Raw genomic sequence first — 17,141 nt, 5'->3', positions numbered from 1 at the left:
GACTATTAAATGACTAACCAGACTGACATTATTTGGTATTTCCATCACTGAATCCTCTACAATCAACATTTTGGATATTACCATTGACACAATGCTGAACTGAACCTAAAAATAATTGTTAGTGTTTCAAGGGCAGGTTAGAGGCTAGGAATTCTGCAGTGAGAAATTTAAGTGCTGACTCTTCAAAGTTTGTCCACCAATGAATATTTGAGAGCCTTGACAAAATCTGGGGCAAAGCAGCATGCTTGATAGACACCCATCCACCACCTTCAACATTCAGCCTCTCCAACACCAATGACCAGTGGCAGCAGTGTGTACCATCTACAAGAAACATTTCAGCACAGCACGAAGACAGCTTTGAACTGCACTCTCAAAACACCCACAACCTTTACCGCCTACAAGGTCAAAGGCAACAAATGCAACGGAATATTGCCTCCTATAAGGTTCCCTCCTAGCCATATACCATTCTGACTTGGAGTTATATCATAATTCCTCCACTGTCATGTGATCAAAACTCATGGCACTCCCATCCGAATTGCACTATTAGTTCATTTATGTATCTATGCCACAAAGAGCCAACTCACTACCATTTTCTCAATAGCAAGTGGCAATGAGCAATAAATGTTTGCCCAGCCAACACCGACAGAAGAAAAAAGGAAACAAACCATTTTCTGCGCCATCAAGTTATCCTACAATCCTTCAATGAATTGATCACATTCCCAGTTTCAACAACACACATGAGTGTTCATGTCAAAATGTTATGTTTCCTCCCTTGATGAATGTCTTCTGTCCTCTGATCATCTGAACATTCTGCATTTTTCTCATTCTGTCTTTGTAGGATTTATTTGGAGAGATTTTGAATGGGTGACCAAGGTTGGTTCAACCTTCATGAGTTATGACAGTATCACTGTTTTGTGATCTAATTCCAGGATCAAAATCAACAAACTGTGATCTGGACATAAACCAGAAGAGGGATAACAAAGTGTGGAGCTGGATGAACACAGCAGGCCAAGCAGCATCTCAGGAGCACAAAAGCTGACGTTTCGGGCCTAGACCCTTCATCAGAGAGGATTGAGTTGAAATCTTACCTGCCAACCTGCTGAGATTTTTTTCAGGTTTTTTTTGGTTCTCATGTCAGACTTCCAAATTCTACTGTATTTTCGTTTTGCACAATAATGCCTTGCTGAATATGATTTAACCATAATTTAAAGGCATGTTTGAATCAATTTAGAACATTTTTTTCAAAGCAATGCATTAGAATTCATCGCTGATGAAGGGTCTAGGCCCGAAACGTCAGTTTTTGTGCTCCTGAGATGCTGCTGGGCCTGCTGTGTTCATCCAGCTCCACAATTTGTTATCTTGGATTCTCCAGCATCTGCAGTTCCCATTATCTCTATAAACCAAAAGAGAATACTTTTCTTTCCTCCTAGTCAGAAACTCCAAATTTTCCACATCTTATTTTCAAATCACTTTCAAAATCTGTCCTTTACTGTGAATGTGGATGGCCACTCTTTTTGGGAATTGCTGATTTATCATTATTGATGTAAACTTTGTCCCATTGTCACCAAAATTGTTTCCTCTCCAACTTTGCTCACTATTTGACTGGCTGTCATACAAAGAAAAGAACAAAGAACAAGGAAAATTACAGCACAGGAAAGGCCCTTCGGCCCTCCAAGCCTGCGCCGATCAAGATCTTCTGTCTAACCTGTCATCTATTTTCTAATGGTCTGTGTCCATTTGCTCCCTGCCCATCCATGTACCTGTCCAAATATATCTTAAAAGACGTTAACGTGTCTGCGTCTACCACCTCCGCTGGCAACGCGTTCCAGGCACCCACCACCCTCTGTGTAAAGAGCTTTCCACGCATATCTCCCTTAAACTTTCCTCCTCTCACTTTGAACTCATGACCCCTAGTAATTGAGTCCCCCACTCTGGGGGAGAAAGCTTTTTGCTATCCACCCCGTCTATAACCCTCATGATTTTGTAGACCTCAATCAGATCCCCCCTCAATCTCCATCTTTCTATTGAAAATAATTCTAATCTACTCAACCTCTCTTCATAGCTAGCACCCTCCATACCAGGCAACATCCTGGTGAACCTCCTCTGCACCCTCTCCAAAGCATCCACATCCTTTTGGTAATGTGGCAACCAGAACTGTACACAGTACTCGAAATGTGGCCAAACCAAAGTCCTATACAACTGCAACATGACCTGCCAACTCTTGTACTCAATACCCCGTCCAATGAAGGAAAGCATGCCATATGCCTTCTTGACCACCTATTGACCTGCGTTGTCACCTTCAGGGAACAATAGACCTGAACACCCAGATCTCTCTGTTCATCAATTTTCCCTAGGATTTTCCCATTTACTGTATAGTTCGCCCTTGAATTTGATCTTCCAAAATGCATCACCTCGCAATTGCCCGGATTGAACTCCATCTGCCATTTATCTGCCCAACTCTCCAGTCTATCTATATTCTACTGTAATCACTGACAGTCCCCTTCACTATCTGCTACTCCACCAATCTTAGTGTCATCTGCAAACTTGCTAATCAGACCATCTACACCTTCCTCCAAATCATTTACATATATCACAAACAACAGTGGTCCCAGCACAGATCCCTGTGGAACACCAATGGTCACAGGTCTCCAATTTGAGAAACTCCATTCTGCTACTACTCTCTGTCTCCTGTTGCCTAGCCAGTTTTTTTATCCATCTAGCTAGCATACCCTGGACCCCACTTTCTCCATCAGCCTGCCATGGGGAACCTTATCAAACACCTTACTGAAGTCCATGTATGTGACATCTACAGCCTTTCCCTCATCAATCAACTTTGTCACGTCCTCAAAGAATTCTGTTAAGTTGGTAAGACATGACCTTCCCTGCACAAAACCATGTTACCTATCACTGATGAGCCCATTTTCTTCCAAATGGGAATAGATCCTATCCCTCAGTATCTTCTCCAGTAGCTTTCCTACCACTGACGTCAGGCTCACCGGTCGATAATTACCTGGATTATCTTTGCTGCCCTGCTTAAACAAGGGGACAACATTAGCAAGTCTCCAGTCCTCTGGGACCTCACCCCTGTCTAAGGATGCTGCAAAGATATCTGTTGAGGCCCTCGCTATTTCCTCTCTCGCTTCCCTCAGTACCCTGGGATAGATCCCATCCGGACCTAGGGACTCGACAACCTTAATGTCTTTTAGGATACCTAACACTTCCTCCTTCCTTATGTCAGCTTGACCTAGAGTAAGCAAACATCTATCCCTGACCTCAACATCCGTCATGTCCCTCTCCTTGGTGAATACCGATGCAAAGTACTCGTTAAGAATATCACCCATTTTCTCTGACTCAGTGCATAACTTTCCTTCTTTGTCCTTAAGTGGGCCAATCCTTTCTCTAGTTACCCTCTTGCTCTTTATATATGAATAAAAGGCTTTGGGATTTTCCTTAACCATGTTTGCCAGCAATATCTCATGTCCTCTCTTAGCCCTCTTAATCCCTCGTTTCAGATTCGCTCTACATTCCTGATATTCTTGCAAAGCTTCATCTGTCTTCAGTCGCCTCGACCTCATGTATGCTTCCTTTTTTCCCTTGGCTAGTCTCACAATTTCACCTGTCATCCATGACTCCCTAATCTTGCCTTTTCTATTCCTCGTTTTCACAGGAACATGTCTCTCCTGCACACTAATCAACCTCTCCTTAAAAGCCTCCCACATATCAAATGTGGATTTACCGTCAAACAGTTTCTCCCAATCTACATTCCTCAGATCCTGCCGAATCTTGGTATAGTCGGCCTTTCCCCAGTTTAGTACTCTTCCTTTAGGACCACTTCTATCCTTGTCCATGAGTATTGTAAAGCTTACGGAATTGTGGTCGCTATTTCCCAAGTAGTCCCCTACTGTAATATCAACCACCTGGCCGGGTTCATTCTCCAACACCAGGTCCAGTATGGCCCCTTCCTGAGTTGAACTACATACATACTGCTCGAGAAAACCCTCCTGGACACACCTTACAAATTCAGCTCCATCTTGACCCCTAACACTGAGTGAATACCAGTCAATGTTGGAAAAATTAAAATCTCCCATCACCACCACCCTGTTTCTCCGACACCTTTCCATTATCTGTTTACATATTTGTACCTCTATCTCACGCTCACTGTTGGGAAGCCTGTAGTACAGCCCCAACAGTGTTACTCCATCCTTCCTATTTCTGAGTTCTACCCATATTGCCTCACTGCTCGAGTCCTCCATGGGACCCTCCTTCAGTGCGGCTGTGATATCGTCTTTGACCATTACTGCAACTCCTCCACCCCTTTTACCTCCCTCTCTATCCTGCCTGAAGCATCGATATCCTGGGACAACTAGTTGCCAATCATGCCCTTCCCTCACCCAAGTCTCAGTAATAGCAATAACATCGTACCTCCAGGTACCGATCCAAGCCCTAATCTCATCTGCCTTATCTACTACACTTCTCGCATTAAAACAAATGCACCTCATACCACCTGTCCCTTTGTGTTCATCATCTGCTCTCCGACTACTATTCCCTTTAGTCACACTGACTCCATTATCTAGTTCCCTACAGGCTTTCGTTTCTACCTCTTTTCTGTCCAATATTTGGTTCCCATCCCCCTGCCACATTAGTTTAAACCTTCTCCCACAGCATTAGCAAAAGCACCCCCAAGGACATTGGTTCCAGTCCGGCTCATGTCCAAACACATTCATGCTTTAGCTCAAGTTTGACTGAACATAGCTGAAATCTAATAAGCTTATCAGTGTCTCCTCAGAGAGGCTGTGAAACTTTGGTCTTCTCTTACAGAATAAAATTGATTCTGTTAATAAGCATGGTACAGTATTCAGAACTGCTTTGAAATCTACAATGCCCAATTTTCTTGCTATTTTCAGGCCAACAATTTAGACAAATCCTTGGGAAACAGAGCCCATTCTGGAAATTTGCATCGACATATTTTGCACTTAGTCACATGCTAGGCTGTGCTCTTTACTCTTAGACATCTCCCTAAGTTTCCTCCAACCTTTAACATTCTTTAATATCTGGAAATCTGTAGCGGCTGCACAATTATTTGTCTGCTTTGCAATCTCAACAACTTTTATGTTTGAACTAGATTGTGTGTCAGACATTCCATATTGATATGAAGTTGCCACATTAGAGGATGGGACCAGTGGGAACACACAATGCACCAGTGAGGTGGTAACCATGACAATATGTTGCCATGCACAGAAGCTAGCAGCTGCAATCAATGGTGTAAGTTTCATAGGAGTGCCAGTGCACTGTGCAGTATGAGTTACAGTTTATGAGGGAGAAAACTGTCAGTATTCTCCTTAGTATGGAAAACTGCAGAGCCTGCTTAGGCTCGTGTGGTAGAGGAAAATAATTTCCTGGTTGAACCAGAAGAGTCCCTTATAATTAACAAGATATATTCTATTGCATGTTAGCAACTAGTTATAGGTTACATCGATAAGATAGATATTATTATAAAGGTATTGAGGATTTTGATTGAGGATCTGATGTTAAATCTCATTCCTTCAAGATTTCGCAAATCCTCATGACAGCAACATGGTGCATAGGTGCTTATGGCTCCCCTCAGTATTAAACCTTGCAGAGCCAAATGAACCAGTTTCCTATTGTCTGATACTATCAATGAGTAGGTTTGCACAGGATGAGTTTGACCACAACGTGTAGGAGCAGCAGTCGGCCATTTGGCTCATTAAAGCTGCTCAGATAATCCACAACTCCATTACCCTGCCTTTCTTCATAATAAGCCTCCATTCCCTTAATGATAAGAAAATCTGTTCATCTTAGTCTTGAATACGCTTAACAACCCAGTCTCATCAGCCCTCTGCGGTAAAGAATTCCCCAGATTCACTATCCTAAGAGAGGAGAAATTCCTCTTCATCTCTGCCTTAAATTGGTGGCCAGCTTTTCTGAGATTATAACCTCTGGTCCCAGACTCTCCCACTAAGGGAAACAACCACTATGTATCTGCCATGTCAAGTCACCTCAGAATCTTGCATGTTTCAATAAGGCCTCCTCTCATTCTTCTAAACTCCAATGATTACAAGCCTAAACCACAGAACCGCTTCTCTTAAGTAAATCCCTCCACACTAGGATCAATGTTAAAACTTTTCTGGACTGCCTCCAGTGCCAGGGTATCCTTCATTAGGTAAAGAGATCAAAACTGCTCACAGTATTCCAGTTTGACTACATCAGAGAAGTACAGAGAGTTAGAAGTAGAGGTTGACTGTTATGCAAGTTTGATCATTGCTCACATATACATAGGATTTGAGTTTTAAAGAATTTATTCCATAATGGCATTTCCAGCTGATGAACATAAAAGAACAGAAGTTTGTACGGCCTGTAGACCCTGCTCTGCCAGGCAGTCACGAATCAGAATGAGTATTTTTACATTTGCATAAAATATGGAATTTAATTATAAGACATTGAATCATCCAATGTCACGCTTAAAACAAATTATATATTCTGTCTTTGTACTTCAAGTAGAAATCCAAAGAACAAGCCATGTAAGCAGCAATGATTTAAAGATGAAAAGAAATTGACTTGCTGACAAGTCTGAAACAAAAACAGGAAAAAACAGGAAGCAATTATACTCAGGAAATTGTTGTTTCATGTACAGAGAAAGAAATGATTGCACTTGAGATGCCCTTATTTGTTTATGTATTAAAACACAAAGCAATCTGTAACTGAAGAAAATTACGTAAGTTTTTACCTTTACAGTTGTCAGGTTTCTTTCATCTGAGAGAATAACAAACACCATTTTCCTCTGATTCTTTGGTATGAATTGTGTGAAATCATATCAAGTTAGTTTAACTTTTGCGCTTTTAAGTTTCATTTACTTTTTTTGTGGAATATAATGCCTCCAAATGGCAGATCCAATATTTCAGAAGGCACCCAAGGGATTTCCAATTGGCATTCGGCATAACAAACTCTTTGTGGCAAGTATCCACTTCATTATCAAGACCATCTAATTCCAGCTTTCTAACATGGCCTAACTTCTCTCCTACGTCAGCTCATCTGCTACTGACCCAGTCACCCATTCCTTTTATAATTCTAGTCTTAATTATTCCGATGCTTTTCTGGTCAGCCTCTCATTGTCCATTTTACATACATCTGAGTTTGTGGAGAATTTGTTTCCTGCATATTCTAACATACATCTCATTCACCAATCACTTCTGTATTCATAGAACCACTTGAAGTTTGCTTCAATTTTAAATTTGTCATTCTTGTTTTTAAATGCCCTCACTTTTCTTATTTTTGTAATTTTCTCTGGCCCTGACAATCTTGCTAAATCTCTGCCTTCCTCCAATTCCAGCCCTTTGCTGAATTTAATCATTTTGTCTGGACCCTAACAGTTGGAATTTACTCACTAAAACCCTGCACCTCCCTTCCTTTCCTGGTTCTTTGACTCTGCTTTCAGTCATTTTTCCTAGTATCTATTTGTGTGACTCAATGCTAAAATGCATTTGCTGATCCTCTTGTGAAATGCTTTGGAACAGGTTATTAAAACAAAATATGTTACATAAATATAAATGATTGTTGTATTACAGAATTTTTTTAAAAAGCTGGGAATTCATTGAACAACCACTATCCAAATTTTATCCGGGGTGGCATGGTGGCTCGGTGGCTGGCAGTGCTGCCTCACAGCTCTAGGACCTGGGTTCACATCCAGCCCCAGGTGAGTGTGTGCAGCTTGTACATTCTCCTTGTGGTCTGCATGGGTTTCCTCCCATAATCCAAAGATGTGCAGGTTAGATGGACTTGCCATGCTAAATTATCCATAGTGTTCAGGGATGTGTAGGTTAGACGGATTAGCCATGGAAAATATAGGGATTGGGTAGGGGGTGGTTCATTTGTCGGAGAATTGGTGTGGGCTTGTTGGGCTGAATGGCCTATTTCCACACCGTAGGGATTCTAGGAAAAAAATTATGATGCTGCCTGAATGCCTTACACATCAGAAATATGATCAGGGTTAGATGAATGACACAACTACATTTCAGACGGGTGATTTTGCGAAGATCAAATCCTTGCAGATTTATGAAATTCAGCAGATTCCTGTGATGGAATGATAAAATATTTAGCAATTTGTGTCAAAAATTAACAAATTAGATCTATACACATTTTTTATCTGCACAAGTTGATTTATTCTCAATAGACTTGCGATGTTTCTCCTGCCACATTTTGTCTATTATAAATTGTTACAACCTCGTTTATGATCAGTTTTACCTAATGTAAACTTATCACAATATTGGTGTAATGTCCCACCATTTGAAACCACGTGGCACTTTTAAATCCATTGCCTTGGTCTACTACAGATACTGGCCATGTAGTTGCTGCCTTCATTGTCCTTATGGCAGGATTCCTTGCTTGTGTTGTGTTGCGTGAGCCCCTCACTAGTTTAATCCAGTACTATAAAACACTAGAAATCAATTTTATTAAAAATGACATCTGCTTCTACTGAGTTCCAGTAACATCAAAACTAAGCATAAATAATACTACTTAACTTGGACTTTGAAATTGCAAATTTTATCAGAAATGTTTGATGTTATAAGCTGGAATCAGAAGTTTCACCTTCAGTCAATTAGTGGCCCAATGATGATAAAATCCACTCATTATAACAAAGCCCATCAGAGACAGTTTTACTAGATGATGGGGACAGGGCCACTCATTCCACATAAAATTCTGCGCATTGGCAGCTTCATTCAGAGCCTATGATATATAGAAACAGCAGTAGATCATTTAGCCCTTGTGTGTCTGTAACAGCCAATGGCATGGAATATACGATGTGCCATGACTCATTGGGGTTACATGCTGGAAATCAGGTCCCACTATTCTCAGTCATCACAAAGGTTAAGAATTTTTAAAATGTGAAGATTCTCCGCTGTATCTGCTTTTCTGGCCCACATTAACAGAAAGCTCAGACCATGTTTCTGTATTCAACAAGAATTACTATTTATTACAAGTATTTAAATATTACAGGTAAATAGTTCTGAACAATCAGCATATATCTGTACCAATTAAAAGTCTAATTCCCTTAAACACTCCACTTAGACAGAAGAAAAGATGGATTATGAACATAGTGAAAAGCTGGGAGGAGGGTTCAGTGATTCCTGTTCACAAGGGTTGTTCAGATGCTTCCTGCGATTTTTGTGCTAGTCAGAACGCTGCTTCTCAATCATCATTCTCCTCCTATTTTCATAGGTTTACAAGATGCACATGGTGGCTGGTTCTTTTATAAAATGTCACAGGTTTGCTCATTAAAACTCACAGCATATAGCAACTGCTAAAGGAAAGTTAAAGGAAAGATTTTCTTCAGGCTTAAATTGACTTTTACTATAGAGATCCAAGAGACCTGGTGATTTGAAGGCTTCTGGGAATCTTGTTCACAGCCCCAAACTGGTCAGGTACCTGAGAGCCAACCAGATAATTGTTAACAAACAGATGACTTTGTCATCGGTAACTGGTTACTAGTTCACAAACAAATCCTCTACTTGTTGTCAATGAAAACCCCATTGGTACATACTCTTCGGCTGCAGTTCATCTGCAACGACATTATTATCCTGTGCAAACAATATTCATAATGAATATCAAGTTACTTGCTTTCAAACCATACAGTCATCCTTGCAATCCCCAATTTTATGAGTTATTTTCTTATGTTAATCTACAATTTAAAAAAGAGCAAAAGTAAAAAATAAGTTGTCATTAGAGATGTAGAAACAGCTTATTTGATCCAAAGAGTCCATACTAGGTGTGTACTCTAACTGAATTTCAACCTAATCCATTTATCTCAGATGAATATTTCAGTATATTTTCCATTCCCTCTTCTCTTGTATTCATCCAGTTTCCTTTCCTAAGCCTCTAAGCTACATGCTTTAACCACTGCTTGCAGTATTGAGTCATACAATTTTGCTATTCTGAGTCAAGAAATTTCTCATTGTTTATCTATTTTGCACTATGTCCCCTGGTTTTAGTCTCTTCTGCAAGTAAAAACATTTCTTTCACAAGTAACTTGACCAACAAATTTATCAGTTTAAAGACCTCTAAGGTCTTTTTTTCAATTTTCTTTTGCTCTAAAAGGAAGCCACAGCCTGCTCAATCTTTCCAAATTGCTGTGATGTCTTCAAGGGCCTTCAATGGAAAGTTTTTTTGTTTTTTTTAATGCATCTATATTCTTTTTATGGTATACAGACCAGAACACTGCACAATAAATGTGGTCTTCCCAAGGTCCAATACAAGTTGATCGTAACTTTTGAATTTAATACCCATTTTGTAAGGTTCCTCATAAGTTAGTGGGCAAAATTATAGCATATTGGATAGGGGCAATTATATTAGCCTAGATCAAACATTATTTGACTGACAGAAAACAGAATGTGGGAGTAAATAGGTCATTTTCTAAGTGGCAGGCTGTGACTAGTGGGGTACTGCAAGGGTCAGAGCTTGGGGCATCAGCTATGCATGATATATGACTATTAAGACTATCTTGGATGGGGGAACAATATGAAATATTTCTAAGTTTCTCAGTGACAGAAGTGGGTGGAATTGTGAGGTGAGACAATACGTGGACGCTAAGATAAGTTGAGTGAGTTGGCAAAGACATGGCAGAAGCAACGTGACTAAATATGAAGACACGCACTTGGGTGTCTATTATTTAAATAGTGATATATTCAGAAGTGTGAATAAGAAGAGGGATCTGGGATTAGGTGTAGTTTTGGACTTCCTAAGAAAGAATGTAGTGGAGGCGAAATCACTGAATATATTCAAGAAAGAAATAGATAAAGGTTTAGATTTAAAAGGTATCGTGGGTGTGGGGAGAAAGCAGGAATACAACATTGAGATTGAGGATTAGCCATGATATATTGAACAATGGACCAGGCTCTATGTTTGAGTGTCATAGTTGATTTTAGGGATTGAACTGCTTCGATGTGTTGCAGGAAACCACCATGAATTGATTTGGCTGCTTAAGAAATCTCACAGTCAAATACTGAAACAATGAATTAAACTTTATTGCGTGTAGCAACCAAAATAAAACCCCCCATGTAAACAAGTCAACTTGGCTATTACCCAATTAATGATGAAATTTAGCTACAATTCTAACCAACAGTGTCAGTCTCTGGAAGTGTCCAGGGTTCACTTCTTGTGGACAGTTGTTCTTTGAAGTTCTGCTGAGGGAGAGTTGCTTTTTCATACACGTTTTTGTCTGTCAGGTCCATAAAGTGATACTATTGATGATCCTTTACATTTTTTTCATTCAAAATATTGACTACTCTTTTGGAGTTCTTGGATCTGCAGCTTGCTGTTTATGAGAATTAGCTCCTCTGTTGTGTTCGGCCTGAACCGTCTGTTTGAAGACACATCTGTCTTGTAATGAACATCTTAAATTCTTCAACAGGGCAGTCATTTATCCTGGTGACGTGAAGCATCCAGTTACCAAGCAGGTGTCAAAACAATTTTTTGTCTGCAGCCTTGACTCCTTGCTGAGTGCTAATTGCTTTCAATTCCTGGATAAGTTTGTCCTTGTCCCATAATAAATTCCAGAAAGAGTTATTGCTGCTTCTTTGTAGATGTAATAGTTTGTTGATTCTTTCAGTCCATGAACAGTTATTAAATTTCTGAAGTTTATAATATCACTAAGTGGTCTTTGAATTCTCTTTGAAGAAAGGAACAGCAATTATATAGTGCTGTAGAACCATTTCAGGGTAGCGTGCATAATCTACCATAGAGATAGTTCACTTCTGGTCAGTGCAGCGAACTGAAACTGACAAAATTGCGAGAAGCCCTCTAAACAGATTCCAACTTTAATATTCTTTGAGATTTCTAGATATGCACCACCGTGGTGACTTTACCTTACAGGTTAATATGTTGTCGGCTTTGTATTTTACAACATTGCACTTATTCGATGGGCTGTATCTGAAGTTTATTATTGCTTTAAATTTCTTTCACAACCTTTTCTAGCCAGATCAACATTCTGCATACAGTAAATATGATTCTTTTAATTTATCTCTCTTGCATGTCATCTGCTATGGTCTTGTCAACTTCCAAATTTAATGAATTGAATCAGATAAATCAGTGAATTTTTAGAATCACTACAGCCATTCAGCCCATCGAGTCCACACCACCCCTCTGAAGAGTTGTCTAATTTACTAAAAAAGTATATGGAAAGAAGAGTTTTCACTCACTTCCATCTATACGTTGCTGTGTCTTTAATCTTCACCTGAACTTTCAGTCAGGTTGAATATTGAATTTTAAGAGAATTTTGTTGCTTCATTTTCAAAGTGATATTTCTGTTCTGAGTTTAAGAAATATACAATGCTGTCTGGTATTCATGATTAGTTTCAAAGCAAAATAGCCTGCCTCTGTTGATATAATCAAAACCTAATCAGATCAAGTTTGTTTAGTTACTTCCTCCGTTTGGAATGGAAATATACGTGAGTTCATCATTTTGCAACTACTTGTCAGATGTGGGCTGACGCTTGAAAGGGATGTTAAGCTAGATGGAATTTTCAAAATATTTTGTTTCAGACCTTGCTTAGGAAACATCTTTAAAAATAATGATGGAATTATTACCATCCATTCAAATTACAAATACTATTCATGAAATATCTCCACATGTCCTGTCACCAAGTCAACTTTATTTACACTGAGCAGTCTTAACTTTAATACTGCCTCTCCAGAGTCAGCATCTCTGACACTCACCTTTTTTTTTCATCTGTCAGCCAGGGCTCCCCAATTGGACCACCTTAACAGCCCCAAACAGGAAATCCTGTTCTGAGGTCCAGCTGGTTAACCTCATTATAATCACGAAAATTCGTACTGCAAATTACTAGCCCATTAATAATCAAAGCTCCTTGAAAGGAACTGACCATTGTGAATGAAGGGTCTAGGCCTGAAATATCTGCTTTTATGCTCCTAAAATGCTGCTTGGTCTGCTGTGTTCATCTAGCTCCACACTTTGTTACTCGGATTCTCCAGCATCTGCAGTTCCCATTATCTCTGGCCATTGTGAATGGTCTTTTGTGATTAGAATTGATTGACAGCTGTGTGCTCCATGCATACCAATGAATCAGAGAATCCCTACTGTATGGAAACAGGCTCTTCACCCACACGAGTCCACACCTATCCCCCTATAACCCACCTAATCTGCACATCCCTGAACACTATGTGCACTAGCCTGCACTCCATCTAGCCTGCACATTTTTGGAATGTGGGAGGAAACCGGAGCATCCAGAGGAAACCCACACAGACACGGTAAGAACGTGCAAACTCCACACAGACAGTTGCCCGAGAAAAGAATTGAACCCGGGTCCCTGGCTAAAGTTGGAACATATTTTGAGGAATGTTGGTGATTTCTGCTGTTTCAGTTCCCTTTGTTGGGTCAAGGTTGACCTTTTCAAATGGAAATTTCAGTCAGTTTGCATGTTGTGTGGGATTTACACATTAGACATAATAGGAACTATTATGTGTGATTTACACATTAGACATAATAGGAACTGCAGATGCTGGAGAATCCGAGATAACAAGGAGTGGAGCTAGATTAACACAGCAGGCCAAGCAGCATCTTAGGAGCAGAAAAGCTGACGCTTCGGGCCTAGACCCTGGGCCCGAAACGTCAGCATTCCTGCTCAGCCTGCTGTGTTCATCCAGCTCCACACCTGATTTACACATTTGTATCTTTTCTTTAGAGTTTGGATTTCAAACTAGTGGCGTATGGGTGAGAGATAATGGGAACTGCAGATGCTGGAGAATCCAAGATAATAAAGTGTGAAGCTGGATGAACACAGCAGGCCAACCAGCACCTCAGGAGCACAAAAGCTGACGTTTCGGGCCTCGACCCTTCATCAGAGAGGGGGATGGGGTGAGGGTTCTGGAATAAATAGAGAGAGAGAGGGAAGCGGACCGAAGATGGAGAGAAAAGAAGATAGGTGGAGAGGAGAGTATAGGTGGGAGGTCGGGAGGGGATAGGTGCCACCCGAAGGTTGCAGGAACAGCAACTCATATTCCGCTTGGGAACCCTGCAGCCCAATGGTATCAATGTGGACTTCACGAGCTTCAAAATTTCCCCTTCCCCCACCGCATCCCAAAACCAGCCCAGTTCATCCCCTCCCCCAACTGCACCCCAAAACCAGCCCAGCCTGTCTCTGCCTCCCTAACCTGTTCTTCCTCTCACCCATCCCTTCCTCCCACCCCAAGCCGCACCTCCATTTCCTACCTACTAACCTCATCCCACCTCCTTGACCTATCCGTCTTCCCTGGACTGACCTATCCCCTCCCTACCTCCCCACCTATACTCTCCTCTCCACCTATCTTCTTTTCTCTCCATCTTCGGTCCACCTCCCCCTCTCTCCCTATTTATTCCAGAACCCTCACCCCATCCCCCTCTCTGATGAAGGGTCTAGGCCCGAAACGTCATCTTTTGTGCTCCTGAGATGCTGCTTGGCCTGCTGTGTTCATCCAGCTTCACACTTTATTATCTTAGTGGCGTATGGGGGTTCTATTTTGTAAAGCAGTTTAGATACTAACAAGATCAATCTTTCTAAAATGCTGCTTGGCCTGCTGTGTTCATCCAGCTCCACACTTTGTTATCTCGGATTCTCCAGCATCTGCAGTTCCCACTATCTCTGATACAATCTTTCTAAAAAGATGATTTTAAACCAGTATGTCCCGGAGTGTTCATGGAGGTTTGTCTACATTGTGTGGGTTTATAACAGAATAGAGAAAGAATTGAAAGATATTAGGTTGCTTTAGAGTTTGGAATAATCAATGATTGATTTTAATTTAGAGAACACCAGAAAATGGTGAGCTTTGGGGACAGTTTGAAGAAGACTTAACTGATCATGTAAAAGTAAAGGTTCTGCCAGAAAGGAGATTGTTCAAACAGTTAAGGAAATAATTTACCACAGTAAAAGGGCTTTTTGAAAGCTCCAGACTAGGTGTATTTGGTTAGAAACTTGCTTTGTTTATTCAAAGCAGGTCAAGTCTCAGATCTCAGTTGTGTAAGAATTCAAGAAAAGGTTTCACAGCTTACAGGAGAGGAACTGTAGAAAAAAGTACTCAGTCAAACCCACTGATTTGCTAGAGGAGGAGACGTTCTGTAGATTGAGAAACTGTAAAGTGATGTTGTTAGGGAGTAGACAGGATTTTGTGTTGCTGTGTTTTTAAATCTTTCAATCCTAGCGTGGGGCAGCCCGAAACTAGACGGAAGAGATTTAAGGTGAGAGGGGTAAGATTTAAAAAAGGGCCTGAGGGGTAACTTTTTCCACATAGGATTGTGTATCTATGGAATGAACTGCCAGAGGAAGTGATGGAGATAGGTACAATTACAACATTTAAAAGCCACCTGTATGGGTTTATGAGATAATAGGAACTGTGGATGCTGGAGAATCTGAGATGACAAGGTGTTAGCTGGATGAACACAGCAGGTCAAGCAGCATCACAGGAGCAGGAAGGCTGACGTTTCAGGCCTAGACACTTCTTCATAAATAGGGGAGGGGAAGGGGGTTCTGAAATAAACAGGGAAAGAGGGGGAGGCGGATAGAAGATGGATAGAGGAGAAGATAGGTGGAGAGGAGACAGACAGGTCAAAGAGGTGGGGATGGAGCCAGTAAAGATGAGTGTAGGTAGGGAGTTAGGGAGGAGATAGGTCAGTCCAGGGAGGACGGCCAGGTCAAGGGGCAGGATGAGGTTAGTAGGTAGGAGATGGGGGTGGTGCTTGAGGTGGGAGGAAGGACAGGTTAGGGAGGTGGGGAAGAGCTGGGCTGGCTTTGGGATGCGGTAGAGGGAGGGGAGATTTTGAAGCTTGTGAAGCCCAAGCGGACGCTTGGGCATGGCTTTGCAGAACACCTCTGCTCGGTTCACACTAAACAACTGCACCTCCCAGTCACAAACCATTTCAACTCCCATTCCCATTTCGCAGATGACGTGTCCATCCTGGGCCTGCTGCGGTGCTGCAACAATGCTACCCGAAGCTTGGAGGAACAGCAACTCATATTTCGCTTGGGAACCCTGCAGCCGAACGGTATCAATGTGGACTTCACAAGCTTCAAAATCTCCCCTCCCCCACCGCATCCCAAAACCAGCCCAGCTCGTCCCCACCTCCCTATCTTGTCCTTCCTCCCATCTATCCCCTCCTCCCACCTCAAGTACCACCCCCATATCCTACCTACTAACCTCATCCCACCCCCTTGACCTGTCCGTCCTCCCTAGACTGACCTATCTCCTCCCTAACTCCCTACCTACACTCATCTTTACTGGCTCCATCCCACCTCTTTGATCTGTCTGTCTCCTCTCCACCTATCTTCTCCTCTATCCATCTTCTATCCACCTCCCCCTCTCTCCCTATTTCAGAACCCTCCCCCATTTCTGAAGAATGGTCTAGGTCCAAAACATCAGCTTTCCTGCTTCCCTGATGCTGCTTGGTTTGCTGCGTTCATCCAGCTCCACACCTTGTTATCTTGGATTCTCCAGCATCTGCAGTTTCTATTATCTCTAAGGTGTAAATCACACATCTTTCATTACAACATACATGTTGACCTAAATTTACACTTGAACAGGTCAACCATGACCCAAAGGGACCTGAAACAGCAGAAATCGCCAACATTCCTCAAAATATGTTCCAACTTTAGCCAGGGACCCAGGTCTGATTCTTCCCTCAGGCAACTGTGTATGTGGAGTTTGCATGTTTTCCCCGTGTCTGTGTGGGTTTCCTCCGCTTGCTCCAGTTTCCTCCCACATTCCAAAAATGTGCAAACTAGGTGGATTGCAGGCTAGTGCCCATTGTGTTCAGGGATGTGCAGATTAGGTGGGTTATAGGAGGATAGGTGTGGACTCGTGGGGATGAAGGGCCTGTTTCCATACTGTAGGGATTCTCTGATTCTTTACTATGCATGGAGCCAAGCCAAGGAAACTGTCCAGCAAATCTGTACCTGTTCCTATAAGATGATCTCTTAAGTCCATTTCTTACATCCTGGTTCTGATATGTGTAAGGTGAAAAGCTTCACTTTACAGGTTTCTTTTTTCAATGTTTAAGTTTTGTACTATCAGCCATTTATTTCTAGCTTGAAATGGAATGCTGATTACACAGGCACTTACGCAATTGCATTTATTTATAAATA

The 17,141-nt window shown here is 41.5% G+C and overlaps 1 protein-coding gene across 1 annotated transcript in view; it reads left to right on the top strand.

Moving 5' to 3' along the window:
• Positions 1 to 17,141, top strand: part of ccdc24 (coiled-coil domain containing 24) — a 255,476-nt gene that overhangs the window by 2,787 nt on the left and 235,548 nt on the right. The gene's annotated exons all lie outside the window — the stretch shown is intronic.

This window comes from Stegostoma tigrinum, chromosome 8 (genome assembly GCF_030684315.1).
Source record: "Stegostoma tigrinum isolate sSteTig4 chromosome 8, sSteTig4.hap1, whole genome shotgun sequence".
NCBI classification, from domain to species: Eukaryota; Metazoa; Chordata; class Chondrichthyes; order Orectolobiformes; family Stegostomatidae; genus Stegostoma; species Stegostoma tigrinum.
Note: the sequence above shows the minus strand (reverse complement) of the source record. Positions and strands in the feature narration are given on the sequence as shown.